We start from the raw sequence: 12,421 nt of genomic DNA, 5'->3' as shown, positions 1-12,421 counted from the left end.
AAACTGAGGTCCTCAATGTGACTTGCCCAAGTGGCACATAAAAAATGAGTGGTCGAGGGACTTCCCTGGTGGTCCTGTGGTTAAGAATCTGCCTGCCAATGCAGGGGACATGGGTTTGATCCCTGCTCTGGGAACTAAGATCCCACATGCTGCATGCAAAGCAGCTAAACCCACATGCCACAGCTACTGAAGCAATGCCCTTAGAGCTTGTGCTCTGCAGCAAGAGAAAGCACCATGGCGAGAAGCCCGCACACCGCAACTAGAGAGCAGCCCTCGCTCGCTGCAACTGGAGCAACCCCTCTTGCAGCAGCAAAGAGCCAGCGAAGTCAAAACCAAATTAATTAATTTTTAAAAATCTAAATTAAAAAAAAAAAAAGAGTGGTCGAACCAGCTTGCTTATCTGCTCTGTGACCTCAGTATTTGCCAAATTCCTCTGTGACTTAGGCAGTTGTGACAGGCCTGCTGTCCCAGATTCTGTTCTCTACCCAAGCACCTGATGGAGCCCCTTCCGTCCAGCACTGTGCAAGTTGTTTTACATAGATGACCTCATTTAATCCACAGGCTCTCCAGAGTATATCCTAAACCTGGATTACCTCTCTACGTCTCCACCACCTCCAACTGGCTGACCCTTGTCAGCGCTCACTCACGACTGTTTCTCCTAACAGCCCTGCTCATTGGCAATCTCTTCTCCACCCAGAAACAGGGGCATCGTTACAGCTTCCGCCACTGGCTCTTCGCTCCTGCTGAAAGCCTGTGGGTGGTTCCCCACTGCTGTTGGAATAAAGTGGATCAGGTCTGCACAGTGCCAGCTCCCCTCCACTTAGTTCACACTCTCTGCATGCTCCAGGCTCTCTTGGACGTCCACCTTCCTTCTGCTCCTAAAGCCCAGCCAGCTGATTGCTGCCGTGGAGGCTCCATAGTTCCCTAGGCCTGGAAGGCCACTCTCCCCGAGCCTCGCATCGCTGCTCCCTCCTGACAAACATTTCCTCTGTGAGGCCACCCTGAGCACGGCTGTCTCACCCCTCCCTTCAGTCACTTACCTTGACCAGGGATCAAACCCCGGCCCTTCTGCATTGGGAGTGAGGAGTCTTAGCCACTGGACCGCCAAGGAAGTCCCTACTGGCTTATTTAATAATGTTGTCTCTCTCCTACCTAGAAAGAATTTCCATGAGCACAGGGTCTTAAATGTCTTATTCGTTACTGTACCCCTGATGCCTAGAAAGTACTCAGAAAATATTTGTTAAATGAACAGACCTGTATGGTACCCACTATAATTCTCTCCACTTTGCAAATGAGGAGAGCGCCTGGGAGATTAAAAACTGGCCTGGAGCCCCATAGAAAATTGTTGTTCAGTCACCAAGTCGTGTCTGACTCTTTGCAGCGCCATGGATGGCAGCACACCAGGCTTCCCTGTCCTTCACTGTCTCCCTGAGTTTGCTCACACTCACATCCATCGAGTCAGTGATGCCATCAGTAAATAGCAGAATGGATATTATTCCAACCCAGATTCCCCTGATCCTCATGCATACTACTTCAGAGGCTTCATTGCCTCCATTAGTGTCCTTTGGGTGCAAAATGTGTCCAGGTTTTAGAACTGCAAGTGACCTTTGATAATCAGCTATGTAAGGAGCTTATGATAAGCTCTTTGCCTGGTCGTTATAGTAAAGTGACTCAATTAACCGTTTCTTGAGTCCTTCCTGCAGGCACCGATAAGTTAAATGCAATTGCTCCACCAAATAGGACAGACATTAAGGATCCCTTGTTTATCACATCCTGGGAATTTATAGATGCCTGTATGTTTATCCGACTCTCCTACAATAGCTGTCAAGTTTTCAGTTTCAAGAATGTGGCTGAATTTTAGACCTTCTTGTCTCAGTTTTTCTTCATTATCTCTTCTGCCTTCGAGAAGCTATACCATTTCTATTCTAAAACAAGAAGAGACATCTTTTAAGAAAACACTTTTCAGACTCATGGAAAGAAACAGTGGACAGCATCTGTTAGGTCACCAGAGACCTGGGAGGAACCTTCCAGATCATCTGTTGCAGAACCCAACAAATAAAGAATCTGAGACCCAGTGGATGCAGCTGGTTTATCCAAGATGGGGCTAAAAATAGATCTCCTTTACTCTGACTCCAGGACTCTTCCCACCACATTGCACCATCTTCCTTCTCCCTTCTTACTGGAGAAACTAGGATTGCTATGGAAACAAGATTATAGGTTAACAGCAGCAGACCCATTACTCAGACCCAAGGCTTCAGGCTGCTTATGTAGGGATCTCGGTCATAGAATGCTCTGTAAACCAGGCTCTTTCTACTTGTTCTCAGTAGCACTGCTACACGTGACCACTCCTGTGCCAGGGATGACTAGACTCGCCCCACCTGCATGCCCTTCAGAATGGCCAGTGGCTTGTCCACTTCAGTTGACTCATCCCCCCTGCTGCCTCGTCCACTCATTGTGTTTCAGAAAAGCTGTGTTGAATGATTTCCTTATTTCTGCTTCTGTGACTAAGCCTCCCTTGAAGGGTGAGCTGAGACATCCCTGCTAACCAAGTCTGAATTATAGTATCCTCATGCCGTCTATATGGGCTTCCCTAGTGGCTCAGATGATAAAGTGTCTGTCTGCAATTCAGGAGACCCGGGTTCGATCCCTGGGTTGGGAAGATCCCCTGGAGAAGGAAATGGCAGCCCGCTCCAGTGTTCTTGCCTGGAAAATCCCATGGACCCGGAGCCTGGTAGGCTACCATCCATGGGGTCGCAAAGAGTCAGATACGACTGAGCAAATTCACTTCACATGCCGTCTATGGGGTCGCACAGAGTCGGACATGACTGAAGTGACTTAGCAGCAGCAGCAGCAGCAGCAGCATGAGGTGGGCTTCACTAGAGACTCAGCAGTAAAGAATCTGCCTGCAGTGCAGGAGATCCTGGTTTGATCCCTGCATTGGGAAGATCCCCTGAAGGAGCAAATGGCAACCCACTTCAGTATTCTTGCTTGGAGAATCCCATGGACAGAAGAGCCTGACAGGGGTCACAAAGAGTCAGACACAACTTAGTGACTGAACAACAACAACTATTGTGTCTGTTTATCAGTGACAGAAGATTTGGAGGGATTAAGGCACTTTCTCAAGGTTACAGTATGGGGCAGAATTAGGTCTGTCCACGGAGAGACCTACAAATAGAGCAAGCAAATTAGATCCAGAGTAATCTGATTGGAAATTTTAACTTTATGGTTACTAGTATGTGATGCTGATCAGTTTGATCTTTCTGAGTCTCAGTGTCCATGTCTTAAAATGGGATAATAAAAACAATGGCAGACCCTGTTGGTTGTTTTGCCAGTAACCTCCCCCTACCCCTACTCAGTTCATTTTAGTTGCTCAATCGTGTCTGACTCTTTGCGACCCCATGAATTGCAGCACACCAGGCCTCCCTGTCCATCACCAACTCCCGGAGTTTACTCAAACTCATCTCCATGGATGGTGATGCCATCCAGCCATCTCATCCTCTGTCATCCCCTTCTCCTCCTGCCTTCAATCTTTTCCAGCATCAGGGGCTTTTCCAATGCGTCAGTTCTTGCATCAGGTGGCCTACGTCTACTGGCCCAATCCAAACTTTTTTCCTTTCTAACAACAATGTGTTAGACTGTTAAGTGCTTCAGAGGAAGATGAGCTCTTTCCTGGCTCTAGGGCATGGCAGCAAATCTCTCACCTTGCAAGAGACTGGCTTAGGAATGGGCATGTGACGTAACTCTAGCCAATGAGATGGAAGTACAAATGAGGGGCATGGAGGGCTCATCACAGGGGATGATTTTCCTGACTTTTAGAAGGGGATTTGCTGGTGGCTCAAACGGTAAAGAATCTGCCTTTCATGCAGGTTGTCTGGGTTTGATCCCTGGGTCCATTATAGCAAGAAGATCTGCCTCTTCTTCTTTAATGTATTTATGTGGCTGCATCAGGTCTTAGCTACAGCACGTGGGATCTTACCTTCAGGCACACGCACTCAGTAGTTGCGGCTCATGGGTTTCGCTGCCCCTTGGCATGTGGGATCTTAGTTCCTGCCCCAGGGACTGCACCCATGTCCCCTGCATTGGAAGGTGAGTTCTCAACCACTGGAGCACCAGGAAGGCCCCAATCTGCCTCTTCTTACTCCAGTTCTTGGATGTTGTTTGAGGATATGATAACTGGAACTCTTGCTGCTATTTTGCTACCCCAGAGAGGCCAAATGCTGAAGATGAATGTGTGGCTAATTTTATGGGTCAATTTGACTGGACTACAGGGTGTTCAGAATTTGCTTAAACATTATTCTAGATGTTTCTGTGAGGATATTTTTGAATGTGTTTAACATTCCAATTAATAGACTGAGTAAAGCAGATTGCTCTCCCTAACACAGATGGACCTCATCCAGTCTAAACAGAACAAAATAGGTCTAAATAGAATGAAAAGGCTGACCCTCTGCTGAGACGAGAAAATCCTTCCTTACTGCCTTTGATCTGGGACATCAGTTTTCTCCTGCTTTCAGGCTAGAACTGAACTAACTACCGGCTAGACTTCAGACTGTAAGTGCACCATGAGCTCTTCTGGTCTCTAGCTTGTCAACTCACCCTGCAGGTCTTGGGAGAGTCAGCTTCCATACCCACCTTGATATGTGTGTATCTGTTCTATTGGTTCTGCTTTTCTGAAGAGCCCTAATAGAATGAGAGAGCATAAAGCTGAAAAGAACCTGGGTCCTTACAGATACGATTGAGCTACTGAATTCATCAGCCGCAGTAGTCCTTATTTTTGAATTGATGGTTAAGTGACAGAAGCCACTTGTGGAAGCCACTTTTAATCGGGTTTCTTTCTTATCTCTTGTACCTGGAGACTCTATAAGCGATCCAGCAGTCAAAGTAGTAGGACTGTTGTGAAAATATAATGGTGGTTAGTAAATATTGGTTCTCCTCCCAGAATCTGAATTATAGAGCAAGATTCTTCTTAATACTGATAATCCCTTAAACGGTATAGTCTTTTTGTCACGGAATGCCTCCCTAGGCATTATTCTACTAGATTGTGGGTTTATTATTATTATTATTACTATTGGCCTCAGTGTGCAGCTTGTGGGATCTTACTTCCTGAACAGGGATTGGACCCAGGGCCACGGCAGTGAAAGCGCCAAGTCCTAACTACTGGATCACCACGGAAACCCATAGATGGTAAATGTCTTGAAAATTGACATCAGGTTTATTTTGTCTCTAGCTGTAACTCCTAGCACAGGTACTGAATCTTTCTTAGATTATGTCTTTTCGTGGATTTGTTCTTCAGTGACAGTGATGTGCACTTGGAAGTAGCTGCCTAGGAATTGGGCAAAGTGAATTAACACAACTCTAGATGTGTGCCTCATGGTATAGTTGTGGTCACGTGTGCATGTGTACTCAGGTGCTTAAGCTCTATCTGACTCTTTGTGACCCCATGGACTGTAGCCCACCAGGCTCCTCTGTCCTTGGAATTCTCCAGGAAAGAATACTAGAGTGGGTTTCCATGCCCTTCTCCAGGGGAGCTTCCGGACCCAGGAATCAAACCCGTGTCTCCTGCACTACAGGCAGATTCTTTACTGCTGAGCCACCGGGGAAGCCCTAGTTGTTGGTTATAGGATGGTTTAATTTGGTTCTTTGATTGGCAGACTTTATGTTGAGTTCAGTTCAGTCGCTCAGTCGTGTCCGACTCTTTTCGACCCCATGAATCACAGCACGCAGGGCCTCCCTGTCCATCACCAACTCCTGGAGTTCACTCAGACTCACGTCCATCGAGTCAGTGATGCCATCCAGCCATCTCATCCTCTGTCGTCCCCTTCTCCTCCTGCCCCCAATCCCTCCCAGCATCAGGGTCTTTTCCAATGACTTTAAGGTATTTAATGTTAGCTGCTATTATCTAAGGCCTATGTTATATTGAAGGCACCATTAACTTTATAACCTATCACATGAACATTCCCTGACTGTCAGGATTTCCACCAAAGGCTTAGAATTTACATTGCTTAGAAGGGCTTGGTTGACCCAGGGCTTCAGGATGAGCATTATAAAATGCTAAATGCAATCCTAAAAGATAAACAAGAATTTTAAGGACAGATAACCATCACCAAGTTGCTTCTGCTAGCCGGAGGATGAGTTTTCTATACATCGTAGACCATAAATGAGGAAGGCAGAGAGAAAGAGGATCCCTGTAAGAGTCCGTAATTTCGTGTACATGCTGGGGTGTGGGGTGTGGAGTGGAAAGGAGTCATCAAGGGACAGGAGGCCTGTGGCTGTCAGCATCTCCGGGCTTCTTCCAGGACGAAGCGCCTTTCCAAGGAACGTTCAACTCTTCACCATGACTCCTATACAGACTTTGTCAGTGAAGGGAACCCTTGACCAGAAAGCCTTCATTATGGTCAGCAAACCTGTGAGGAAATGAATATTATTACAACAGCTGTTCCCTCATTCAACCTCTAGCAAGTCTTGAATCTAAAAGGTCAGGTGTATGGCTCAAGAAATATTATCTTCTGTCAAGTACCCCAAGTGATGTTTTTAGTAATTTTTCAGACCTTACCTTGAGTATTACTAATAGAGAGACATCTGGACTCTGCACCCTGTTTTGAGATGGTCCTGCCAGCTAATTGCTGTGGCCTAAAAGGTCATTGTTTAATAGTCTCTGTAAAATAGGGTCTATTATACAGAGTGAAGTTAGAAAAGCAAAAATCCTATATTAACGCAAATATCTGGAATCTAGAAAGATGGTACTGATGAACCTATTTGCAGGGCAGCAATGGAACTGAAGACGTAGAGAATGGACTTCTGGACCCAGTGGGGGAAGCAAAAGGCAGGACAGATTGAGAGAGTAGCATGGAAACATATACATTACTATAAGTAAAATAGATCGCTGGTGGGAATTTGTATGATGCAGGGAGCTCAACCCTGTGCTCCCTGACAACCTAGAGGGCTGGGATGGGGTGGGAGATGGGAGGAAGGGTCCAGAGGGAAGGGACATATTCTTGCCTATGGCTGATTCATATTGATGTATGGCAGAAACCAACACAATATTGTAAATCAATTATCCTCCAATTAAATAAAAAAGTAAAAAATAAACTGTCATTGTTAGGCTTTATCTGTGTGCAGGGCATACAGGTGGGAGGCGTAGGTCTGGAGAGTACAATGCTCTGGGATTCTCTTCAGGAGGTGCTTATGGTCCCTTCCACCCATGAGAGGGACCTTGACCTTCAACAAAGGGTATGAACAATGTCAGGTCAGCTTCCAGCCCATTTCCTGTGAGAATTAGTACATTATCCCCTCTAGGTGGATACTCCTTGATGGGTTCTGGCTTGGTGAGAGAAGAAAAGGCTAGGTTTTAGCCCCACCTGTCCACAGTGGGCTGCCTTTGAACATGGTATACAATCTTCTCAACTGTACAGTATGGCCTTTCATTACATGAGATCCTGGTGGTGATTTAGTTGCTAAGTCATGTCTGACTCTTGCAACCCTATGGACTATAACCTGCCAGGCCCCTCTATCCATGGGATTTCCCAGGCAAGAATGTTGGTGTGGGTTGCCATTTCCTTCTCCAGGGGATCTTCCCAACCTGTCGATTGAACCTAGGTCTCCTGTATTGCAGGTGGATTCTTTACTGACTGAGTCACCAAGGAAGCCCTACCCTTGGCTTTCTCCAAGTGATGATCTTAGCCACCTGAGGGTTAATTCTTAAAAAGTAAGAGCTTTTTGCGGGGGAGGGGTCCCTAATAAGGCCCTAAATAAACAGCATCCTTATTTCCAACTATGTTCAAAACAAGTTGAGTAAATAAATAAATCGGCTAAAAATATTGCCTTTATTGGTGACAGAGGCTAGACTGATCAGTAGATATCACAGCTTTTTTTTTTTTTTTTAATTTGTATTCCTTTATCCAGCTGTGCTGGGTCTTAGTTGCAGCATGCCAGATCTTCAGTTGAGGCATATGAACTCTTAGCTGTGGCATGTAGGATTTAGTTCCCTGACAGGGATCAAACCTGGGCTCCCTGCATTGGGAGCACAGAGTCTTAGCCACTGGACCACCAAGTGAGTCCCTAGATGCTACAACTTGAGTAGAAAAAAAGTGGCTGCCCTTTATTTTCTGACCAATATCCATCTTCTCAACCCAGGAATCGAACCAGGGTCTCCTGCACCGCAGGCAGATTCTTTACCAACTGAGCTATGAGGGAAGCCCTACCAGGTGCTAACTGACACTATATCTAACCTTCCCATAATTTGAGGAGATCAATATTGTGGCCCCTATTCCGTAGATGAGGAAATTGAGTTAATAAATTGGAGGAGAAGTCAAACCCAGGCCTGACTAGCCCCAGAACTCCCACTTCTTACTTGGCACTGCCACTTCTGGAGAAGCAGCTGGAATTTCTGCAACCAAAACCCAATTAAATCAACCAACGATTCTTATGAGATTCCCAAAATTGTCCTCTGGCAGAGTTTTTTCCTTTCCCCAAGGTTCGCCTTTGGCACAAACCAAAAAGGCCTGGCTCCTTCAGCAGATCTAGAAATGTGTAAAGCCTCACATCTTCCAATTCTGGGCCATTTTTCATTGCTCCTGGGAGCACTAGGTCTAAGGCCAGCATGGACGTACTATTTTGAAACTAAAGGCGTTTCTCAGAAAATGCAGGCATGGTGCCATTGCAAGGATATATTTCATATCATCACCCAGGTCTTCGGCCCCATGGTGCAGTATCACCGCGGCCGTCCTTCCGCTGGGGCTTCACCGCCTATGGAGAAAGCCTGCTCTGTTTAGCGTCGCTTCCCAAGCATGTTGGAAAAACCACACGCACAGACCCAAAGGGCTATTTCGCTCTCGTGGATTTTTATCGTTACAAACGTACATTTTTCCATGGGATAGTTCTTGCTTTAGGTCAGGTTCCTTAGAAGCAGAGCCTGAAATGGATTGGTTTCAAGTGATTTATTGTGTTCAAGGAGGAGAGAAGCAGTCCTGATGGGGGAAAAGGGCTGAACAAGAATTTGGCTTCAGTTGGAGTCAAGCTTCTGCTTGATCCCGTGGAGACCTCCGGAGCACAGCCTGCACCACGGGGGTCATTTTGCCTTAAAGTTAGGAGGGTTGGCCCTGTGTACCCCCATGATGGCCAGTGTGGGGGCCATGGAGGCCATGTGTCTGTGTCCTGTGCACACAGCTACCTAGTTGAAGTGGCTACCATTTGCTCCAGGGGGCTCCCTCTAAGCCATGGGCATTTGTCCAGAGAAGGGAGTAGCTGTGAATTACACCGGCCAACTCTCCCAGCAGCTTGGGGAAAGAGCCTGGGTGCGCTGGCTGGTAAAAAGGGCCTGGGCAGGGCACCAAAACCAGTTCTGAGTCACAAGACACAAAAATCATTCGAATCTGAGGACTGGTTCATTAATCTCAACGTTCCCAGAGATTTTGCCTCGTTATATATTCCTCGCTACACATTTAATTGGTGAAGAAACCGAGGCAAAAACCAACAGCAAAATAGTCCTGCACATCCAAAGAGCTGCAGTAAAGATGGTGTTCAAGCAACAGCCAGCCTATTGCAACGTTCAGCCAGCCCGCTGGAGTACCCAGCTGTGACAGCTACGGCGAATCCCATCTCATGCCCAACAGTACCGCATACAAGCCAGTCTTCCAGTGTGACCAACAGGTGGCACCAGAAACACCCACATTTATTCCAACTAATTTATGCATTACGTATATATTGGCTAAAATGTCCATTCCCCTCTACTCAGACTTCTCATGTGGAAAAGACACTCAGAGCATTAAATCCACCTCCAAATTTGGTAACTTACAGTTTTCCATTTGCTATTTGACCTCTGTCTTGAAAGGTTACTTGAATGTGAAAAAAAAAAAAAAAAGGGTGATAGGGCCAGTAAATTCAGAAAGAAAACATCTATTCATTAGCAAAAGGAAGGAAAAAAGACTGGAGTCCTGCATCCTTTTCCTTCAAGGTCTCTTGAGTGTGTAAATGCCGAAGATTATTAGGAAATATGTGAATAACAGGATAAAAATGTCAAGGATACTGCCTCCAAAACATGAACTTTATTCCCGACTGAAAACAGACTTGGATGGCAACCAAGTTGTTCAAGGATTGCTCCGGCTAGTATCTGACCACGGGGTTCCACTCCGGGAAAGGTCTCTGGTCCAGTGTTCATCATTTTCAAGTTTGTTTCTTTTGAAGTTTGTCCTTTATTGTTGGTGAGGGGAAGTAAAGAGAGGGAGTGGATGCTGCATCTTCCAATTTTTTTTTTTTTTTTCTTCTGAACAATCCAGCAATTACCTTTTTTTCCTATGTAGGGCGATCCAAGGAGCAGAATGACTTCAAGAAAAAACACTGAACTGAGAATTAAGCCCCAGTACACAATACACTGAAAGGAGAATTAGGCCACTTTTATTATTTAATTCTTCAACTATGTTGGAAATTGTTTAAAATGGGGATGCTGAGTCTCAGAAAGGTCATTTGAATGACCTTAGCCAGGTCCTTAGCCAGTTTCTCAGTCCAGTTTCTCTGACCCCAAGGCCAAGTTAAATCTAGGTGTGCTGTGAGCTCACCATGCAAATTCGAACAAACCATGTTATCTAACTGGGCTTCAGCTTTATCTCTAACATAAGAGGCCAGACTGCATGGCCGCAACACACCTTCCAGCTTGAAACCTCCAGATTCTGAATAGTACGTGTGAAGTGCGGTGTCTTGTGTACTGATCAGAGCTGGAGGTGTGGTTTGGCACCACCGTCCGTAGGAAGGGAGGGTAAAGCTCACTTTGATAGTGTTCCAAAGTGGAAGGTGACACGGCTTTTATACAATGCGTGAAACAGTCTGGTTCTTGTATTTGGGGGAGAAAGTAAATACCAGATCCTGATTAGCCTTTCCTATACCTGTCGTCAGCTTATTGTACTGTAAACCCTGCGTCTCTGGGAGCCTTCCTTTTCAAATGAAATGATCCCAACATTTGGAATTCCTCTTCTCATGCCATGCTCTTCTGCCATGCATGCCGCAAATGATTTTCACTGCCCTTCTCTGAACTTTGACTATTTTTACTCTACCTTTTTGACAGCAAGACTGGTTAAAGGGAGTTTTGAGGGGAGGTTTTTTGTTTGGGGAATTTTTTTGTTACTTAAAGACTTGAGGCAACAGGACTCCTGAATGGTACATGTGGATTCCTTGCTTATTTACTTATTTTTTAAAATATTTTCTTTTCATTTATTTGGCTGGACCGAGTCTTAGCTGCGGCATGCGGGATCTTTGATCTTGGTTGTGGCATGCAAACTCTTAGTTGAGGCATGTGGGATCTAGTCCCCTGACCAGGGATGAAACCCGGGGCCCCTTGCATGGGGAGCGCAAAGTCTTAGCCACTGGACCACCAGAGAAGTCCCCCCACCCCCTGCTCATTTATATCTCCATAATGTGAATGGGAGAAGACAGGAAAAAGGGAGAAAAAAAATTAACCTTAATTGAGTACTCACAATATATCAGGCTCTCTGCTCAGCCTATTTGATGTCTTATCTCCTCTTGAGTGGGAGGCAGGGCAGTCTCGTGGTATAGTGGTTTGCCTGCGCCCTCTAGTTAGACAGACCTGGGTTCTCATCCAGGCCCTGTATCTGCTTCATCATATAACTCTGGGCAATCTATGTAACTTCTCCAAGCGTTGGTTTCCTCAGTGAGACAACATAAGTAGCTAGTATAAGCCCAGAGTAAACGCTCAATGAGTGTTAGCCAACATCGCTACCCTCCCGAAGGGCAAAGCTTATCTGCTTCACTCCAGAGAACAGCAACAACAAAAATAAAGTTCTAAGGAGTTAAGGAAAAGATTTCCAAACTTATATTGATCTGACTCTGTTATGGATACCTATCATTTCTTTTCCCCAGTACCATTCTTTCCTGGGCAAACCATCCTGCATGCCATTGTTTGGCTAGAGCAGCCGCCTTACTCCGTCTCCAAGCTACCAGGGTGGGCACGTGACTTAGGTCTGGCCAATCAGAGTGTCTTATCTTTGTGTTGCCCATGATGGACCCAGGGCATGGTCAGCACGATTTTTCTGTAAAGAACCGATAGAAATATTTTAGGCTTTGTAAGATACAAGATCCCTGTCACCACTACTCAAATGTACTGTGGCAGCAGAGAACACAGTCCATAAATGTATGGGTGTGGTGTGTCCAATAAAATTGAAATTTATGGACACTGAAATTTGAGTTGATACAATTTTCAGATGTGTTACAAAATATTATCTTCCTTTTTTCCCCCAACCATTTAAAAATGATGAAACTACTTAACTCACCTACTGTCCAAAAGCAGGAGACAGGCTGGATTTGGCCCATGGGTCATAGCTTGTTGACTCCTGGTCTAAGAGATGAGCATGTGACCCACAGAGATCAAAGTCCTGTCATGAGATTTAATACATGAACACCGGGAGGAACTGTGTGG

Source organism: Bubalus bubalis, chromosome 5 (genome assembly GCF_019923935.1).
Source record: "Bubalus bubalis isolate 160015118507 breed Murrah chromosome 5, NDDB_SH_1, whole genome shotgun sequence".
Lineage (NCBI taxonomy): Eukaryota > Metazoa > Chordata > Mammalia > Artiodactyla > Bovidae > Bubalus > Bubalus bubalis.
The sequence above is the reverse complement of the archived record's forward strand: the minus strand, read 5'-3'. Positions refer to the sequence as shown.